Source organism: Mirounga leonina, unplaced genomic scaffold (assembly GCF_011800145.1).
Source record: "Mirounga leonina isolate KUSES-001 unplaced genomic scaffold, KU_Mleo_1.0 Mir_204, whole genome shotgun sequence".
Taxonomy (NCBI): domain Eukaryota; kingdom Metazoa; phylum Chordata; class Mammalia; order Carnivora; family Phocidae; genus Mirounga; species Mirounga leonina.
In genome coordinates, this window is record NW_023270513.1 from 3,642,959 (window position 1) to 3,660,593 (window position 17,635).

At 47.7% G+C, this 17,635-nt stretch overlaps 1 protein-coding gene across 2 annotated transcripts in view; it reads left to right on the forward strand.

Annotated features, from left to right (window-relative positions):
* The window catches only part of LOC118026026 (NHS-like protein 2), a 136,661-nt gene that overhangs the window by 100,339 nt on the left and 18,687 nt on the right, over positions 1–17,635 (forward strand). The window lies entirely within an intron of this gene.

The following is a 17,635-nucleotide window of genomic DNA, read 5'->3' on the forward strand; positions in this document are numbered from 1 at the left end:
AAATCCTTTACTAGGCACGTTGTGCAGCCTCCTGTCACCCACCCCTGCAAGCTGCCCAACGCAGAAGTCCAGCCCTGAGACTCTCCTGGCCTGTGGTCCCGCGAGGGAGGCCCAGCGACAAGGAGTTTATCCAGATAGGCCTTAGAATTTGGATAGGATGTCGAACAGGCTTGTCCCTTCTTTGTCCCCTCAGTCTTCTCACCCCCCGCAAAAGGAGGAACTTCTGAGGTGCCCGTGCTCTCTTTGTTGCTCTCCTCGCTGAGGGCATGGCCTCCTCAGCACACGTTGGCCGCCACAGTCCCCATGTCACTTCTCAAATGGCCCCCTGGAAATCGAAGTCCCTTCCAAGGTGGAGAAGGTGCTGCCAGGTTCTGGCTACCAAGCCCTCGCTGAGTGTGGAACCAAAATAAACCCCTGTTGGTATGGAAACGGGTCGAATTATTTTAAGAAAAAAATTGCTCCTTCATTAAGTCACGTTGTTATGGCAACCGGGATTAGGAAAGTAACTTGGCCGAGGAGGTTATGTGCAATGTTTTGGGACTGAGAGCTTTCAGAATAGTGGAAAACAATTTAGGAGCTCATTCCCCAGCCCACGCCCCGCCCTTGGCTCTGCCAGGCTAAGGAGGAGGAGGGCCAGCTGAGGCTCAGCCCGTCGTACCCCGGCGGGCTTGTGCCGAGGGGCTGTGGTGATGCAGACCAAGGTCAGAACTGATATGTGGGAAAGGAAGCTAGCCGGGAAGAGGACATCCTGACCAGAGATCCAGCACTGAGTGTGCACGCGGGCCTCTCACTTGGCTGCAAGAGGAATGCTCCCACCTTCCCGGCATGAGGGGGCGAGGTGGGAGAGTTGAAGAAAAATTCCAGTAGCTACTCTTGATTGGGTCTTCGCTGTGTGTCAGGTACCGTGCCAAGTTCCCGACACACTCACTTTCAGTCCTCACAACCACCCGGTCAGGCGCTATTAGCTCCATTTTATAAATAAGGAGACTGAGTCTTAGGTCAGTGGAGTGACTTGCCCAAGGTCAAACATAAGTACAGACCCGGGATTGGAATCGTAGGCTCTACCTGTGCTCTCTGCCGCAAAGTCAAGGGACTCTTAGGGTGAAACATGAACCCAAGCTATTATCTTCTGCCCTCCTTCATGCATTTATTTATTCATTTAGCCGAAAATCCTTTACTGAGTACTTAGTCTGTGCCGGGCCCTGAGGAGAGTATGGACATAGTACACTGGCTTTTTGCTTTTTTTTTCCTCTTTTTTTTTATGAGCGCCAGGACCGTAAGCTGTTTTAATCTGATTGTCCGGTGACAATATAAATCACTGATTTCATAAACATTTTTCTAGTTTTATTGAGAAATAACTGACATACCTCGCCGTATGAGTTTAAGGCGTACGTATGGCGTGCGTATATGGTTTGATTTACATATATTGTGACGCGATCACTACGGTAAGTTCAGCTAACATCCGTCTTCTCAGATCCGTAACAAGGGAAAGGAAGAAGAAGAGAAGAAAGGGGACACATTTCTTCCTTGTGATGAGAACTCTTGGGATTGACTCTTGACGACCTTCCTCCGGATCCCAGGGCAGTGTTAGTCACAGTCACCGTGCTGTGTGTTCCGTCCCGAGTGCTGCTGGGTCCTGTACCTGGAAGTCTGTGCCTTTTCGCCACCTCCCCCCAACCTCCACCCTCTATCCCCTGCCTCTGGCAACCTTGCTCTGAGCTCTGAGCTCTGAGCTCTGTTTCTGCGAGTTTGTTTTTGTTTTTGTTGGGAGAATCCGCACATGAGCGAAATCACACGGTCTGTGTCTTTCTGGTCTGACTTCTTTCACTGAGCATAATGCCCTCAAGGTCCATCCATGTTGTCGCCAAACGGTAGGATTTCCTTATTTTTTCTTACGGCTGAATCACGTTCCATTGGGTATACATCTCCCAGCTTCTTTGCCCCTCCGTCCCCTGGGGGACACTTAGGTTGTTTCCATGTCTCGGCTATCGTAAGTAACGCTGCAATGAACATGGAGGTGCAGATACCTTTTCGAGTTAGTGTTTTTGTTTCCTTTGGATATATTCCCAGAAGTGGAATTGCTGCATCATATGGGAGTTCTATTTTTAATTTTTGAGGATCCTCCCCAGTTGCTTTTTGCCTTCAAGGAGCCCGGTGTCTTGGGCCTACCGGAAAAAGTAGGCTATATCCTGCTAAGCCAGCCCATTGTGTGCCGAGCTTTTCTTAATACATAGCAAAATCTGTTGCTTTTGAAATTGCCAGTTAGTATTAAATAAATAGCACTGGAGGCCTTTGCCCTCTTTTTAATCTAGACTCCAAGAGGCTACTGTTGTGAGATTATTGCCACCCTGTTGGATGCTGGCTGCTTTGTGTCATGCAGCTTTCCGCAGAGGCTGAGGCCTCTCGCTGAATAACAAGGGCCTAATAAAGAGCCCCTCACCCACCTGAAGACAGAGCCTTCAGAGCCTGCCTGGAGGATCACCAACCCAGGACCCAGCAGGGTACACCCTCACGCCAGCATGCTCCGGTCGGCGCTCACCAAGGAGCACCAATGGGGGGACGCCTGGGTGGCTTAATCGGTTAAGCGGCTGCCTTCGGCTCAGGTCATGATCCCGGGGTCCTGGGATGGAGACCTGCATCCGGCTCCTTGCTCAGCACGGAGCCTGCTTCTCCCTCTCCCTCTGCCTGCCGCTCCCCCTGCTTGTGCTCTCTCCCTCTCTCTCTCTCTCTCTGAAAAATAAATAAAATCTTAAAAATTTTTTTTAAAAAAAGGGCACAAATGGGGTCCAGTCCATCTGCACTCAGGAGACTTAGTGAGGAAGCCCCCCCCCCCTTTCATACACATACCAGGTCTTGTGCATTGCTGAGTAAGGGAGTAAAATTTGCTGTCACTGGAACATCTCCACTCCTGTGTAATCTACGCCATAAGGTAGATGCTATTTTTTCCATCTTATGGAAGATTTAAAAAAACGAGAGGCTCTCAGAGAAGTAGTGACATGCCCATCCATGGTCCCACAGCTGGGAAGTGACAGAGCTGGGATTAAGAACCACAGAGGTTCTCAACCCTCACACCTTCCGGGGCCAAAAGAACCACCCAGAAAACTGCAGTATGACTCTGTCGACTGCCTTAGCACTCCAAGCACTGTTTATATTCCGCCCAGTGTTAGCAGTCCCACTGCCCACTGGAATCACTGGGGATACACGATGAAGAAATCATATCCGTTTCTGCAGGCTGGGCTGAGAAATTAACTGTCAGAGAGATCTAAATTTCAGTGGAGGGCTATTGTTTACTAGCTGTGCAGACTGGACAATTTACAGAGCCTCTCATCTCCTTTTTTTTTTTTTAAGATTTTTAAAATTTATTTGAGAGAGAAAGAGAGATAGCGAGAGAGAACATGAGCCGGGAGGAGAAGGAGAAGCAGGATCCCTGCGAGCAGGGAGCTCAACGTGGGGCTCTATCCCAGGACCCCAGGATCATGACTTGAACCAAAGCTGACACTTAGCTGACTGAGTCACCCAGGCGCCCCTCTCAGTGTCCTTTTTAAGATGAACGTCTGTTCTAGGAATTAGAGATAATATATGTACAGGGCTTACTTAATGCCTGACATATAATAGGGAATCAGTAAAGGGTTTTTAAGAGGAGGTCAGAGGCCAGATCTCGGTAAGAACTTTGCATTTTAGTCTGGTGTGATGAGAAGCAATGGGGGGGATACGCTGGGGAGCAATGGGATATGATATTCTTTTTGTTAAATAACAGCTTTATCGAGATAGAATTTACATGCCATACACTTCACCCATTTAAAAGCTTACAATTCAGTTGTTCTTGGTATATTCCCAGGTATGTGCAACCATCACCACTATCTAATTCCAGAACGTTTGCATTATCCTCCCAACCCCAGCCACTGGTAACCACTGATCTACTTTCCATCTCTGTGGATTTGCCTATTCTGGACAAGTCATATCAATGGGATCCTATAATGTGTGCACTTTTCTGACTGGCTTCTTTCCCTTAGTGTAATGAGTTGAAAGTTCGTCCATGTTCCAAGATGTAACAGAGCTTCATTCTTTTTTTATTGCCAAATGACATTCCATTGTGTGCGCACACCACCTTTTGTTGACCTGTTCGTTCATCCATTGATGGACACGTAGGTCGTCTCCCTAATTTGACTGTCATGCATAATACTGCTATCAGCATTCATACCCAAGCTTCAGACAAAGGTTTTCCATTTTCTTGGGTATAGAACCACAAGTGGAATTTTTCTTTTAAGATTTTATTTATTTATCTGAGAGAGAGAGAGAAATGAGAGAGAGAACACGAGAGGGGGGAGGGTCAGAGGCAGAAGCAGACTCCCTGCTGAGCAGGGAGCCCGATGCGGGAATCAATCCAGGGTCTCCAGGATCGTGACCGGAGGCGAAGGCGGACATTTAACTGACTGAGCCACCCAGGCGCCCTCAAACCACAGGTGGAAATGCTGAGTCATGTAGTCACTCTCCGTTGCATCATTCGAGGAAATGCAGGCTGCTTCCCGCGGCGGCCGCACCATTTTACTTTCCCTTCAGCAGTGTATGAGAGTTGCAATTACCCCACATCCTCACCAACACTTGTTATTATGTGATTCTAGCCATCCTCGTTGGGTGTGACATGAGATTGCCTGTGGTTTGGGTTTGTATTTCCCCGGTGACTAGCGATGTTGAGCATCTTTTTATGTGTTTATTGGCCATTTGCATATGTTCTTTGGAGTAATGTCTATTCAGATCTTTTGCCTTTTTTTTTTTTAATTGGATTGTCTTTTTCTCTTTTATTTTAAAGATTTTATTTATGTGAGAGAAAGAGCATGAGCAAGGGGAGGGGCAGAGGGAGAAGCTGACTCCGGGCTGAGTGTTGAGCCCGACACGGGGTCTGATCTCATGACCCGGAGATCAGGACCTGAGCTGAAACCAAGAGTCGAATGCTTAACCAACTGAGCCACCCAGGCGCTCCTTTTCTTGCATTTCTTTTACGCAAATCCCATTTCCTGTTATTCCCCTGGTCTGAACCTGGTTGGGCAACTCGGGGCCAGGTCAGGAGGTGATCTGGATGGCCTTGGGTGGCTGGGAAGGAGGGACCTGAGAAAAAGGTCTCTCTTTCTGGGCCTCAGTTTCCACATATCCATTATCTGAAGGGATTGGACTAGGGTCCTTGGCTGCCCACAGGTTTCTGAGTCCTCACTTACCCATTCTCGGAGAGTAACTTAACATGACTGACAGAAACTATTTATTGTGGGAGTGAGAGTTTAAGCAAACCACAAAGCGGTATTACAGTATGACCCCATATTAATTTGGCGTAGGAGAGTTGCTGGAAAGATATATCCAAGGTAGCAGCAGTGCTTGTCTCTGATATGTAGGATTATACGTTGTTTTCCTCTTTTAGTTTGTATGTTCTGATTTCTCACCGTGATAAGCTTATTTTGCTTTTGTAATAAGAAAAAGAAGCCTATGAGAAAGAAATTAAAGTTGACCTTTTTAAAAAGATTTTATTTATTTCTTTGTCAGAGAGAGAGAAAGAGAGAGCACGAGCAGGGGGAGGGGCCGAGAGAGAGAGAAGCAGACTCCCCACTGAGCAAGGAGCCCAACGTGGGGCTCGATCCCAGGACCCCGGGATCATGCCCGAGTCAAAGGCAGACGCTTAACCGACTGAGCCCCCCAGGCGCCCCGACTTTTTTTTTTTTTTTTAAAGATGCCTGGAAGTCATCAGCAAGAAAAGGGACGGGAAAGGTAGCAGCCCACCACATCTCCGCCAGAGCTGATGGGAAGATGCATCAGTGCACCTTCCACACTGCAGAGCGCCCTCTCTGCCAAGGGAGGTTGGATGTCCCAGAAAGGGGACTCTGAGATGGAGATTAGTACGCAGGGAAGTTAGTAGGGAGGCTCTTGGGATCACTAGCTGCGGAAAGTGGGTAAGGAAGCAGGATCGTACGGGGGGATGCATTACATTGTACCGCAATCCTGACCGAGGCTTCAGTCAGTCTGAGCGGGAGTCTCTGGTGCTGGGACAGCCCGTCAGAGTTGTCCTTGGTTGGGATGAAGGAGCCACCCCAGGAAGGAGGTGTGACACTGGGCAAGGCAATCCCCAAAGAGGGCTGACAGCACGACGCCACCTTAAGACAGCTGCACCAACCCTCAGCAGAGTAAGTTGTCTGTCTCTGAGGTAAGATCCGGGTGGCACCTCACAGAGAACTGCCTGGAAGAGGTGACCTCCGTGAGGGACAAGGTTATAGGCAGATGTTAGGGGATTTTTCGAAGAGGAAAACATTTCTGCACTCAGAGGCCCAGCTCCCTCCATCATTCCGAGCGCCAATCTCCATTCCTGATCTGTCTCCTTCAGCAGTGACCTTTGAGGCTCCTAGATGGGCCGGCCTCTCGTTTAGATGTTTCCTAGGATCCAAAACATTGCTCCGGGCTTTGTCTACTAGGATCCTTTCATTGTTCTGGAATGCCGAGAGGGCGGAGGTATTATCGGTCCCATTTTATCAATAAGGGAACCCAGATTCAGAGAGGAGATAGAGCTGGGTCGAGATGAGCCAGAGTCTCAGAGCCAGCTCCGCCCAACCCTAGGTCCCCTTCCCCTGGTGACACAGCTGCCCGGACTTCCAAGTGGTCTGTTCCGTGGTCAAATGGACCAATGTCTTCCTCCCTGTTAGCGCTGGACCAGTTTGGTCCCCACGCCCACCCATCAGTCTTCAGAGGACCCAACTCTCAGTGCTGCAAACCACAGAGTGGAATTGGCCTTAGTAGGTTCCTCACAAAAAGGCCCTGGCTCTCCTGGAAAGCTGCTCTCTTTGGAGGGGAGCAGAACTTTCTCGCACGGAGGACAGGCCTGAGGCTCCCCGGTTTGGGGGACTGGGGAGGCTGGGGGCCATCAGGCCTAGTTAATCTGATTAACCCGTGAGATCCGCTGGCTGCAGGTACCAGGCAAGTGACAGCATAGGCATTCGAGTCTGAGATTGGCAGGAACGGGGCCCTCTTTTTCAAGCAACCCTCTTGTGACGTGGTGCTCCTCGGTGGATGCCTGGCCAGTGCAGAGGTAAGGGCGAGGGAAGCAGAAGAGGAGGCACATGGCAAGCGACTCGCCCTTCCTGGCCCCTCCAAGGACTGGGCTGGGGGGCTCCAGGGATTTCCAACTGGGAGGCGGTGCCACATGGGGCAGCAGTTCACAGACGTGATCGTCCGAACCAGCAGCAGCGGGGTGGTAGTGCTGGGGAATTTGTGAGAAATGCCGACTCTGGGCCTCTATCCTAGATCTACTCGATTAGAAAGGAACTCCAGGAGCAGGGCCCAGCAATCTGTGTTGGGACAAGCCCTCCGGAGAATCCTGAGGCTCACTGAAGTTTCAGACCTACTGTGGAGGAGTCATGAGCACAGACTCTGGTACCAGGCCACCTGGGTTACTAGCTGCATGACTTTGGACGAAGCATCTAACCTCTCTGTGTCTCAGTTGCTCGCTCGTATGTTAGATGAGGAAAATAATGGGACCTGCCTCAGGGTGGTTGTAAGGTTTCACTCTGCAAAATGTCCAAGAGCAATGTAAGGGCAAGGTTATAGGCAGGTGTATATATATATATAAATGTTAACAACATATATATATAAATGTTATATATATATATAAATGTTAACATATATATATATATATATATATGTTAACAACTGTTATTATTGGAAATAATGGAGCCTAGGACTTCTGTGTGCTCCCTTAGCAAGACAGTGAGTCTAAGTAAAATACCGGATCATAAAGTTCCTATGATTTTATAAGTAAAAAAAGAACTATGGTACAAAATTGTATCTTTCCTGCAATTGTTCTTATCTAAAAATATGTATGTATATGGACAAAGTAAAATTATGGGTGATTTCTTTCTCTAATCACCAGCCTTTGAAATGTGGCTCACTAGGAGATATCTTTGGAATCAAAATATTCGGTACATTCATATTAAACACATACATTAAAAAACATTCAATTGGACAAGAAATATGTATTGGGTCATAGATACCCAATGAGCAGCATTGAAGTTAAGCACTCCCCTAGAGGATGCAAGCTACAGGACTGCCATACCCGGGTCCCCATCTCCACCCAGGTACAAGAGGGCAGGTCTGGGCTCATCAGGTCACATCGGAGCAAAGCACAAGGTCCCTCAGGGTTAGAAGGGAAGAGATGTGAGCCAGAGTCTGGTCCAACTGAGGAACCTCAGTAGCAGTACCAAGGATTGGGGCACCTAGGTGGCTCAGTCGGTTAAGCATCTGCCCTTGGCTTGGGTCGTGATTTTGAGGTCCTGGGATCGAGCCCCATGTAAGGCTCTTGCTCAGCGGGGAGGCTGCTTCTCCCTCTCCCTCTGCTCCTCCCCCTGCTCGTGCGTGCTCTTGCTCTCTCTCTCAAATAAATAAATAAATAAATAAATAAATAAATAAATAAATATCTTTTAAAAAGAAACAGTACCAAGGATAGTTGGCCCCAGGGAGGACACTAGGAGTTGGGCATGAGGACTGGGCAGTGGACTCCTCCTCAGGAAGGGAGAAAGAGGCCAGCTGAGAACCAGCATGGTCCTGGAAGCTGTGAGACCTTGCTGACTGCTGTAGAGAAGTCTCAACATTCGATGGGAACTTCAACTGGATCTCTGTCTGTGAAGGAGTTGAGTACAGCTAGCCAGCAGGGTCTGTATCTCCATCTTGCCACCTACATATCTCTAGGTATCAGAAGACTCCCGATTGGGCTGTAAAATCCTGCCATAGGTCCAGGATAGCTGACTTCAAGATCACAATCGAGGTCAGGTTATTGGGGTGAGCGTGTGGTAAGCCTGAAGCTCCATCTGTGTGTGTGTGGCTCTAAGCCCCATTTTCTTCTTTTATTTTATTTTTTAAAGATTTTATTTATTTATTTGACAGAGAGACACACAGCGAGAGAGGGAATACAAGCAGGGGGAGCGGGAGAGGGAGAAGCAGGCTTCCCGCCGAGCAGGGAGCCCGATGTGGGGCTCGATCCCAGGACCCTGGGATCATGACCTGAGCCGAAGGCAGACGCTTAACGACTGAGCCACCCAGGCGCCCTCGTTGTGCTTCTTATTTGCATTTTCTGAATGACTACCGATGTTGATCATCTTTTTATGTGTTCAGGGGCCATTTGTATATCTTCTTTGGAGAAACATTTATTCAGATCCCTTGCCCGTTTTTGAATTGGGTTCTTTGTGTCTTTTTATTATCGCTTTGTAAGCCGTGTTTATAAGCTCTAGCTACAAGTCTGTCACACATGTGATTTGCGAATACTTCCTGTCATTCTGTAGGGTGTCCTTTCATGCTTTTCATGGCATTGTTTGTAACAGACTTTTACATTTTGATGGGCTGCAATTTATCTATTATTTTCTTCTGTTGCTTGTACTATTAGTGTCATATCGAAGAAATCATTGCCTAATCCGGGGTCTCAAAGATTTACGTCTGTATTTCCTTCTAAGTTTTAGAATGTTAGCTGTCACATGTAAGTCTTTGATCCATTTTGAGTTCAATGTTGTACGAGTGTGAGAATAAATTTCAACTTCATTCTCTTGTGGCGGGAAATCCAGTTGTCCCAGTAGCACTTGTTGAAAAGACTATTCTTTCTTCATTGCATGGACTTGACGTCCTTATCAAAAACCAACTGGCCACAGATGTATAAGTTTATTTCTGGATTCTCAGTTGTGTTTCATTGATCTATATGTCTATCCTTATGCTATTAGCACACTAGTTGGATAGCTGTAGCTTTGTATAAAGTTTTGAAATCAGGAAGTGTGGGGGTCCTCCAACTTTGTTCTTTTTCAAGATTGTTTTGGCCCTTCTGGGCCCCTTGAATTTCATATATATTTTGGTATCGACTTGTCTATTTCTACAAAGCATCTAGCTGGGCTTCTGACAGTGATTGCATTGACTCTGTAGATCATTTGGGGGAGTATTGCCAACTTAACAGTATTAAATATTTCCACCCATGAACATGGGATGTCTTTCCATTTGTTTCGATCTTCTTTAATGTCTTTCAACATGTTTTGTAAGTTTTCAGTATACGAGTCTTGTACCACTTCTAATTTATTCTAAGTGTTTTATTCTTTTGAGGCTATTATAAAGTATTTTCTTAATTTATTTCACATTGTTCATTGCAGGTGTATAGCAATAAAATTTTTTATATTGTGGGGTGCCTGGGTGACACAGCCATATAAGTGTCTGACTCTTTGCTTTGGCTCAGGTTGTTATCTCATGGTGGTGAGATCAAGGCCCGCATTGGGCTCCACACTCAGCACGGAGACTGCTTGTGACTCTCTCTCTCCCTCTCCCTCTGCCCCTGCCCCCCTGCTCTCTCTCTCTCTCTCTCTCAAATAAATAAATAAAATCATAAAAAAATTTATATTGACTTCATATCCTGTAACCTTGTTGAACTCAGTTATTAATTCTAATAGTCTTTCAGCAGATTCTTTAGGATTTCTATATGCAAGATCATGTCATCTGCACATATAGTTTACTTCTTCCTTTCCAATCTTCCCAATGCCTTTTAATTCTTTCTCTTATCAAATTGCTCTGGCCATAACCTCCGGTACAATGTTGCATAGAAGTGGTGAGAATGGACACCCTTATCTTGTTTCTGATCTTAGAGGGGAAGAGCTTCTAGTGTTTCACCATAGTGATGCTACTGTGGGCTTTTCGTAGATGCTTTTTGTCAGCTTGAGGAGGTTCCTTTCTATTACTAATTTGTTGAGTGTTTTTGTTTTTTCGTTTTTATCATGAAAGGGTGTTGGATTTTGTCAAATCCCTTTTCTCTGTCTGTTGAGGTAATTATGTTTCTGTTTTTTTATTGTACTGATTGCTGTATTTCATCAATTGATTTTCAGATGTTACAAGTTTACGTATTGGCCATGGTGTATGATCCTCTTTATATATTGCTGGATTTGGTTTGCTAGTGTTTTGTTGAAGAATTCTGTGCCTGTTATTTATAAGAGATATTGGTCTGTACTTTTAATTTCCTGTGAAGTTTTTGTCTAGTTTGGGTATCAGGGTAATATTGGCCTCATATTATGAGTTGAGAAGTATTATGCTATGAATGAGTTTGTGAAGAATTGATGTTAATTCTTCTTTCAATGTTTGGTAAAATTCACCAAAGAAGCCATATGTATCTGGACTTTTCTTTGTGGGTAGTTTTTTTTTTCTTAGATTTTATTTATTTATTGAGAGAGAGAGAGAGAGGAGGGGGAGGAGCAGAGGGAGAGAAAGAGAGAGATCCCAAGCAGACTCCACGCTGAGCATGGAGCCCTACACAAGCCGTGATCTCATGACCCTGGGATCGTGACCTGAGCCGAAATCAAGAGTCAGAGGCTTAACCAACTGAGCTACCCAGGTGCCCCTCTTTGTGGGTAGGTTTTTTTTTTTTAAGATTTTATTTGAGAGAGAGAGAGAGAGAGTGAGAGAGAGATCACGAGCAGGGGGGAAGAGCAGAGGGAGAAGCAGACTCCCCACTGAGCAGGGAGCTTGATGTGGGACTCAATCCCAGGACCCTGGGATCATGACCTGAACCGAAGGCAGCCGCTTAACTGACTGAGCCACCCAGGCGCCCTTTGTAGGTAGCTTTGACTACTAATTCAATCTCTTTACTTACTAGAGGTTTATTTGGAGTTTCTATTTATTCTTCAGTCATTTTCAATAGTTGTTGTCTTTCTAGAAATGTATGCATTTCATCTAAGTTATATAATTTGTCATACAATTATTCATAGTTACTCTTTATAATCCTTTAGATTTCCAGTTTGATTGTGATGTCCCCTCTCTCATTTCTGATTTTAGTAATTGAGGTCTTCTCTCCCTTATTCTTAGTCAATCTGGCTAACCAAAGATCTTTTGTATCTTCATTTGGTCCTCAGTCTCCTTCTGCCTATGTTTGGGAGCCTTGACCAACCTAAGAACATACACATATTTCTTTTATAGTAAATTTAAGTCTTCTTCACATTCCAGCATATGGAGCTCTCAGCCTGCCCCCTGCCCCCAAAGTATACTGTTCTGTTCCCTTGAATAACTGAGGTAGATTCATTCTTCTTTTTTTTTTTTCTTTTGAGGTAGATTCATTCTGAACCAGCTTCTTTATTAGCCAGTGGCTGTAGTTCATAAGGCTATCACAATTTTACCCTCTCACTTTGGAAAATGAGCTGCAGCCTTTTTAGCACAGGACCATTGGCCAAGTATTGCTCATTTCTGAGTAAGTATCAGGGCCCAAGGAAGAGAAGAAGGCAGCAGACCAGCAAGCAAGGCATTGTGAGTAGGCTTGGGGCCTGTTTCTTATGAACAGTGCTCTCGTTGAGTCTTGAACGGGAATAGAAGCAAGTTAGAAAAGCAGAGGCCTACTGCTGTTTTGACCATTTGTCTCCTTGGCCACAGTGCCCAGGACTGTGCCGCCCTGGTTGGCAAGGACTCGGCTGACGGGTGGCAAAGTCAGGAATTCGGGGGGAAAAAGCATTTGGTATTCTGGGAAAGTGTCGATTCTGACCGTTGTTCTGGGATTCGTGGCACAGTTAGCAATCTCTCCCCTTCTCTCTGTGAGCCTCAAAGCCTGGCTGGGATGCTAGGGTAGAAGAATCCATGAGCTCAGAAACTGTCTTGGAGCCAACAAAATGTCCACTGCAAGATTATTTCCAGACTAATGAGATATCTGTGTGTGCGGGCAGGTCCAAATTGTAAAATGGAGCGAAACCCACCAAGATTTCATTGGTAAGGAAGCGGCAACAAATCAACTCTTAGGGATGGGTGTGTGGTGAGCTTAAAACTCAAACCCAGTGTGGCAGCCTCGGCCCCACCCTGGGCTGCTGACTCAGGACCAAGAGGAAGACGGAGCTGCCAGACTTCATGATTTCTGTAAACAGTTCTTGAAAGAGAAACCACACACTTGTCTTTCTGCCAGCCCCCAGCTTCTCCTCACAGCTGACAGTACCAGCCATTGTCTTTTCTCTCACACCCAGGGCTGGGCTCCTTCACTTGAGCTCTGTGCACCTCAAAGGGCCCTGTGGAGAGAATTTAGGGGGATCCGTGAACTTGGATGGGAAAACTCTTTGTTCCTTTTTTTTCCCCACTGAGCTCTAACAGAAACTTAGCATTTCCCCAAATTCGGAGTGTTGGCAGCAAGCCATAATAGTATTAGCAGTATCTGTTACTTTAGCCCCAATAGAAATCACAAACATTTTCATATCACATTACAATCGTATCTCACAAAAAGTTACTTATGCTCATCATCGCTTCGAGACTCCTACCTCTAGATGTGCTGCTAACTCTGGCGATTTGGTGCATTATTAAAGTAGTGCTACAACTACCCACAATTTCGTCAAGATGTTTTAGAACTGTCTCAATAGGAGTGATTTCCTTTGTAATTCCATGTATTTTATTTTATGCACCCGAACACATTATTCTGAGAAGTGGCTTTGCCAAACTGCTGAGAGGGATCTTTGACCAAAAAGAGATTAAGACCCCGGCTCTGGATCTTGGTGCTTTCCTCCTCCACTGGCCCCATTTCTGATCCACAGAATTTTCCTTGTATTACTGGAGGGTTCAAAGCACTTGCAGGCTAGTGCCGTGACATTGAGCAAGTTAAACTATCCATGCCATTTCTTTTTTTTTTTAAGATTTTATTTTTTTTATTTGAGAGACAGAGCACACGCACGAGCGGGGGGAGGGTGGGGGGGAAGGGGCAGAGGCAGAAGGACAAGCAGACTCCCCGCTGAGCAGGGAGCCTGACTCAGGCTCGATCCCAGGCCCCTGGGATGATGACCCGGGCTGAAGGCAGACGCTTAACCGACTGAGCCACCCAAGGCACCCCCATATCCATGCCATTTCTTAACCCGCAAAATGGGGACTAAGAATGCTACCTACTTTATATGGTTGTTGTAATCATTCAGTGAGTTAATAAATGTAAAGCACTTAGCGCCCAAGAAATAGTAAGTGCTAATAAGTATTAGCTATTTTTATTGCTGTTGGTTCGTATCAATTATTTTGCCAATGTATACTATTTTTTTTAAAGATTTTATTTATTTATTTGACAGAGAGAGCAGGAGAGCACAGGCAGGGGGAGCGGCAGAGGGAGAGCGAGATGCAGGCCCCCCACTGAGCAGGGAGCCCGATGCGGGGCTCAATCCCAGGACTCTGGGATCGTGACCTGAGCCCAAGGCAGACGCTTACCAGACTGAGCCACCCAGGCGTCCCTACTTTTAGAAATTGAAATGGGGCTTAGAGAAGTGAAGTAACCAACCTAAGGGTATCCAACAAGGAAGTGGCAGAGCCAGGGTTCAAAGCCAGGTCTGTGGGATTCTCATGCCCCATGGAGGTTCCTCTCCACCACACTGCTGAGAGGGAGTGATGGTCCCCCAAAGAGATGAAGGCCACTGACAGGTGGTGGGTTGCGAATGAACAATCAGCTCTGCAAACTCTTCCTTTCTCTTTCTTACCCAACTCATTCCAACCGTCCACACCTCCAGCTTGATTGGGCTGTGTGGGAACACAGTGCTTGCCTGCCATCAGCCCTCAGCCAGAACTTAGGAGGCCAGTACTCCTTCCAAAGCCTACTGCGGTGCAGCCCTCACTTGCAAAGGGGGACAAGCGCATGTTCTCACACTAAACAGCAAGCAGCCTCGCAGCAACAAATTCATTTGGAATCCTGAACCAGCCTCCACTCCCAGGTGGAACTCAGGCTTCACAGAGGGGTTGGGAGCAGGGAAGCAAGGGAGGGCTCAGAAGGGCAAGAATTCGTCTGGGAAGTGAAGGCAGCTTTGTGGAGGAAGTGAGCTTTGAGCTGAGAAGATTGCCAGTTGGAGTGGGGCCAGGAATGCTGATGAATTCTTAAAGCAGCGAGTATAGGGTGTGCAAAGGCCCAGAGGCATGAAAGGACCTGGTACGCAAGGAAAGAAGGGAGTGTAATTCAGGCTGCCTGGGGTTTGGACTGAATGGAAGAGGGAAGAATGATGGCGTGGACGGATGAGATGGCATACGTAGTTTATGACCAGACAGTGAAGAATGCCAGAATCAGATCCCCAAGTCTTCCAGTAGAGGAAGGAGAGCCCTTGAAAAGTTTTTGAATAGGAGCAACAGGACCAGATTTGTGTGTTCAAAGGACCATGCCCACCCACCCCTCAAGCGTATGGGAAGGTGGATTGATTAGAAGGGGTAGAGACTACTAGAAGCTGGTCAGACCCGGCAGGGAGGCTACCTCAGTAGTTCCGGTGAGAGATGACGAAAGGCGGCACTGTGGGGGAGAAGTCCGGAACTTCTGGACATTCTCTGTGGTTCTTGTGTCCATGGTTAAGTGGTGAGGAAGAGGTAGGATGGCAATTGCGGCGGGGCACTTGCCCTCTTCAAGTATGGTTTGTGTGGGGGGTGGGGGTCTCATGAAGCAGGGCTTCCTTAGGCCAGAGGACAATTGCCATGAATTCACACTCTAACACCTTCCCCTTGAGCCTCTTTCTCCTATTAACAGCCCACAGCAAGAGCAAAATAAAAAGCCAGGGCCCTACTTTCTGGCACCCCTCTCCCAGGGGAGTCGCTGAGGTGAGGGGCCCCCGTTGCACCCCTTTGGGTGGCAGGCAGGAAGGGGAGAGGGGATGTAAGGAGCAGGTCAGAGCCCGCCCTCTGTCAGAGGAAATATCCACCCTCCTGAGCTTTTCAAGAGATTGTTTTCTTCCAAGTAGGTCCCACCGTTACCGTGGCAACTAAGAGCCCTGAGCTTTGTGTTTCTGTGTCTATTGAGTCCCTGGGGAGAAGTGGCCTGCGGAGCTTTCTCTCGTCTGGTCAGGATGCAGGAAGTGCTAGCCAGAAGTGGATCCTCCCAGCCCCATTTAGGGGGTAATCTCTTGCCTCCTTAATGCCTGTCCTTATCCCTGGGGAGAGGCCAAGGCTCCACAGGAGTCAGTTCTGGTGGTCAAGTTTAAAGGCTTAGGCTCCAATGATCTGGTTTCTCAGGGCCGGAATTCTGCATCCATCCTATGGCACATCTCTTTCAAAAGGTGCAATCTGAGGGCACCTGGGTGGCTCAATGGGTTGAGTTGCCTCCCTTTGGCTCAGGTCATGATCCCGGGGTCCTGGGATCCAGTCCTGCAGCAGGCTCCCTGCTCAGCGGGGAGCCTGCTTCTCCTCCCTCTGCCCACCGCTCCTCTTGCTTGTGCTCTCTCTCTCTCTCAAATAAATAAAATCTTTTTAAAAAAATGCAATCTGAGCAGGTGTCCAGGAGGGGCGAACTCACACCAGACCACGGCACATGCTGGGGGACTGTTGCACAAATATTTCTTGATCACTTACTATGGGCTAGTACGGGATCTCCAGGCTGGTTTCTGCTCCGGGGAGCTCTAAGGGAAGGCTCAAAACCAAACTGGCCATTAAATGTCGCCAGGGATAGTTGTCCCCAAGGCTCTTTTCTGCAGGAGGCTAGGCATTAGCACTGCCTAGGGAGCTTTTTAGAAACAGAAATTCCTGGAGATTCTGATTCCACCAGTGTGGGTGTGAGTGGAGGGTGGAGGTTAAGAGTTCTGGGTGTCAAACCACTGGAGTTCACAGTCGAACTCAAGTGAGTGACCTTGAGCTGTCAGTTCCTCACAGAATGAACGATGAGAAGGAACAGTGGGGCCTGCTTCACCGGCAGTAAGATGTTCTCTGCCTTCCTCCACCCCTTGGCAACAGGGTGTTTTGTTTTGTTTTGTTTTTAATCCAGCAGCCCATTTATTCACTCAAGCTATGTATCAAGCTAGGTTTGAGATCCTACTGTGTACCCAGCCTTGTGCTGGGCACCAGGGACCCCACAGTGACTAGACAGATGAGGAAGCTGTAGCCTGAATAGGAATGGGACTCATGCAGGTTCCAGATGGAGTCCGTGGCGGGGCCAGACTGGAATGCTGGGCTCTTCCCCTAGACTCACAGGGCTTGTGACTGCGGGGGTGTGGGGCAAGGCTCACCCCACTCTTATTTTCCCCCACCTGCTCTGATGGGCCACGACACAATCTGGGCTCGCCTATCCCTACCTGTGATGGCATGAGAAATTCTGGGGGTGCTAGAGACCTTATCTGGCCCCCCCCCCGAAGCAGAATGGGCAGCCCCGGGGCTCACTGAGATAGCCCACGGTGCCACAGCCCCGTCCCTCCCCGAGAAGGGGCAGTCAGCCACACACTCACACATACTCGTCACCTTAAACTCGGGCCCTTAAACTCGGCAGGCCCTTCCCTGATGGGTGGAGCTTGCCCCCTGGCTGTTCTCCCAGAGCCTCCAGAGACAGTGGCCCTGATGTGTAGATCTGGCTGCTTTGGCAAAGACCCAGAATCCAGTCAGGTTGAGACTTGAGCTCCTCAAGGGGCTTCCTTGGGATGGGCATGGTGTATTAGAGGTGAGAGGGTATGGCTTTGGGGGTCACAAAGACCCGAGTCCCCCCATGGAACCTAATATCGCTGAGATTCAGATCCGTCAGCTCTCAAAGGAGACACGTTATCTGCTGCATTGACTTGTTGTGGGAATGAAATGAGATTTGTTGGCAAAAGTGCCTGGTACACGGTCAGAAACATGCCGGTTCCCCGCCCCCCCTTCCTTTCTCTTCCTCCCTCCCTCCCTCCCTCTTAAAGGGGCAAAGCAGATGTGCTTCTGA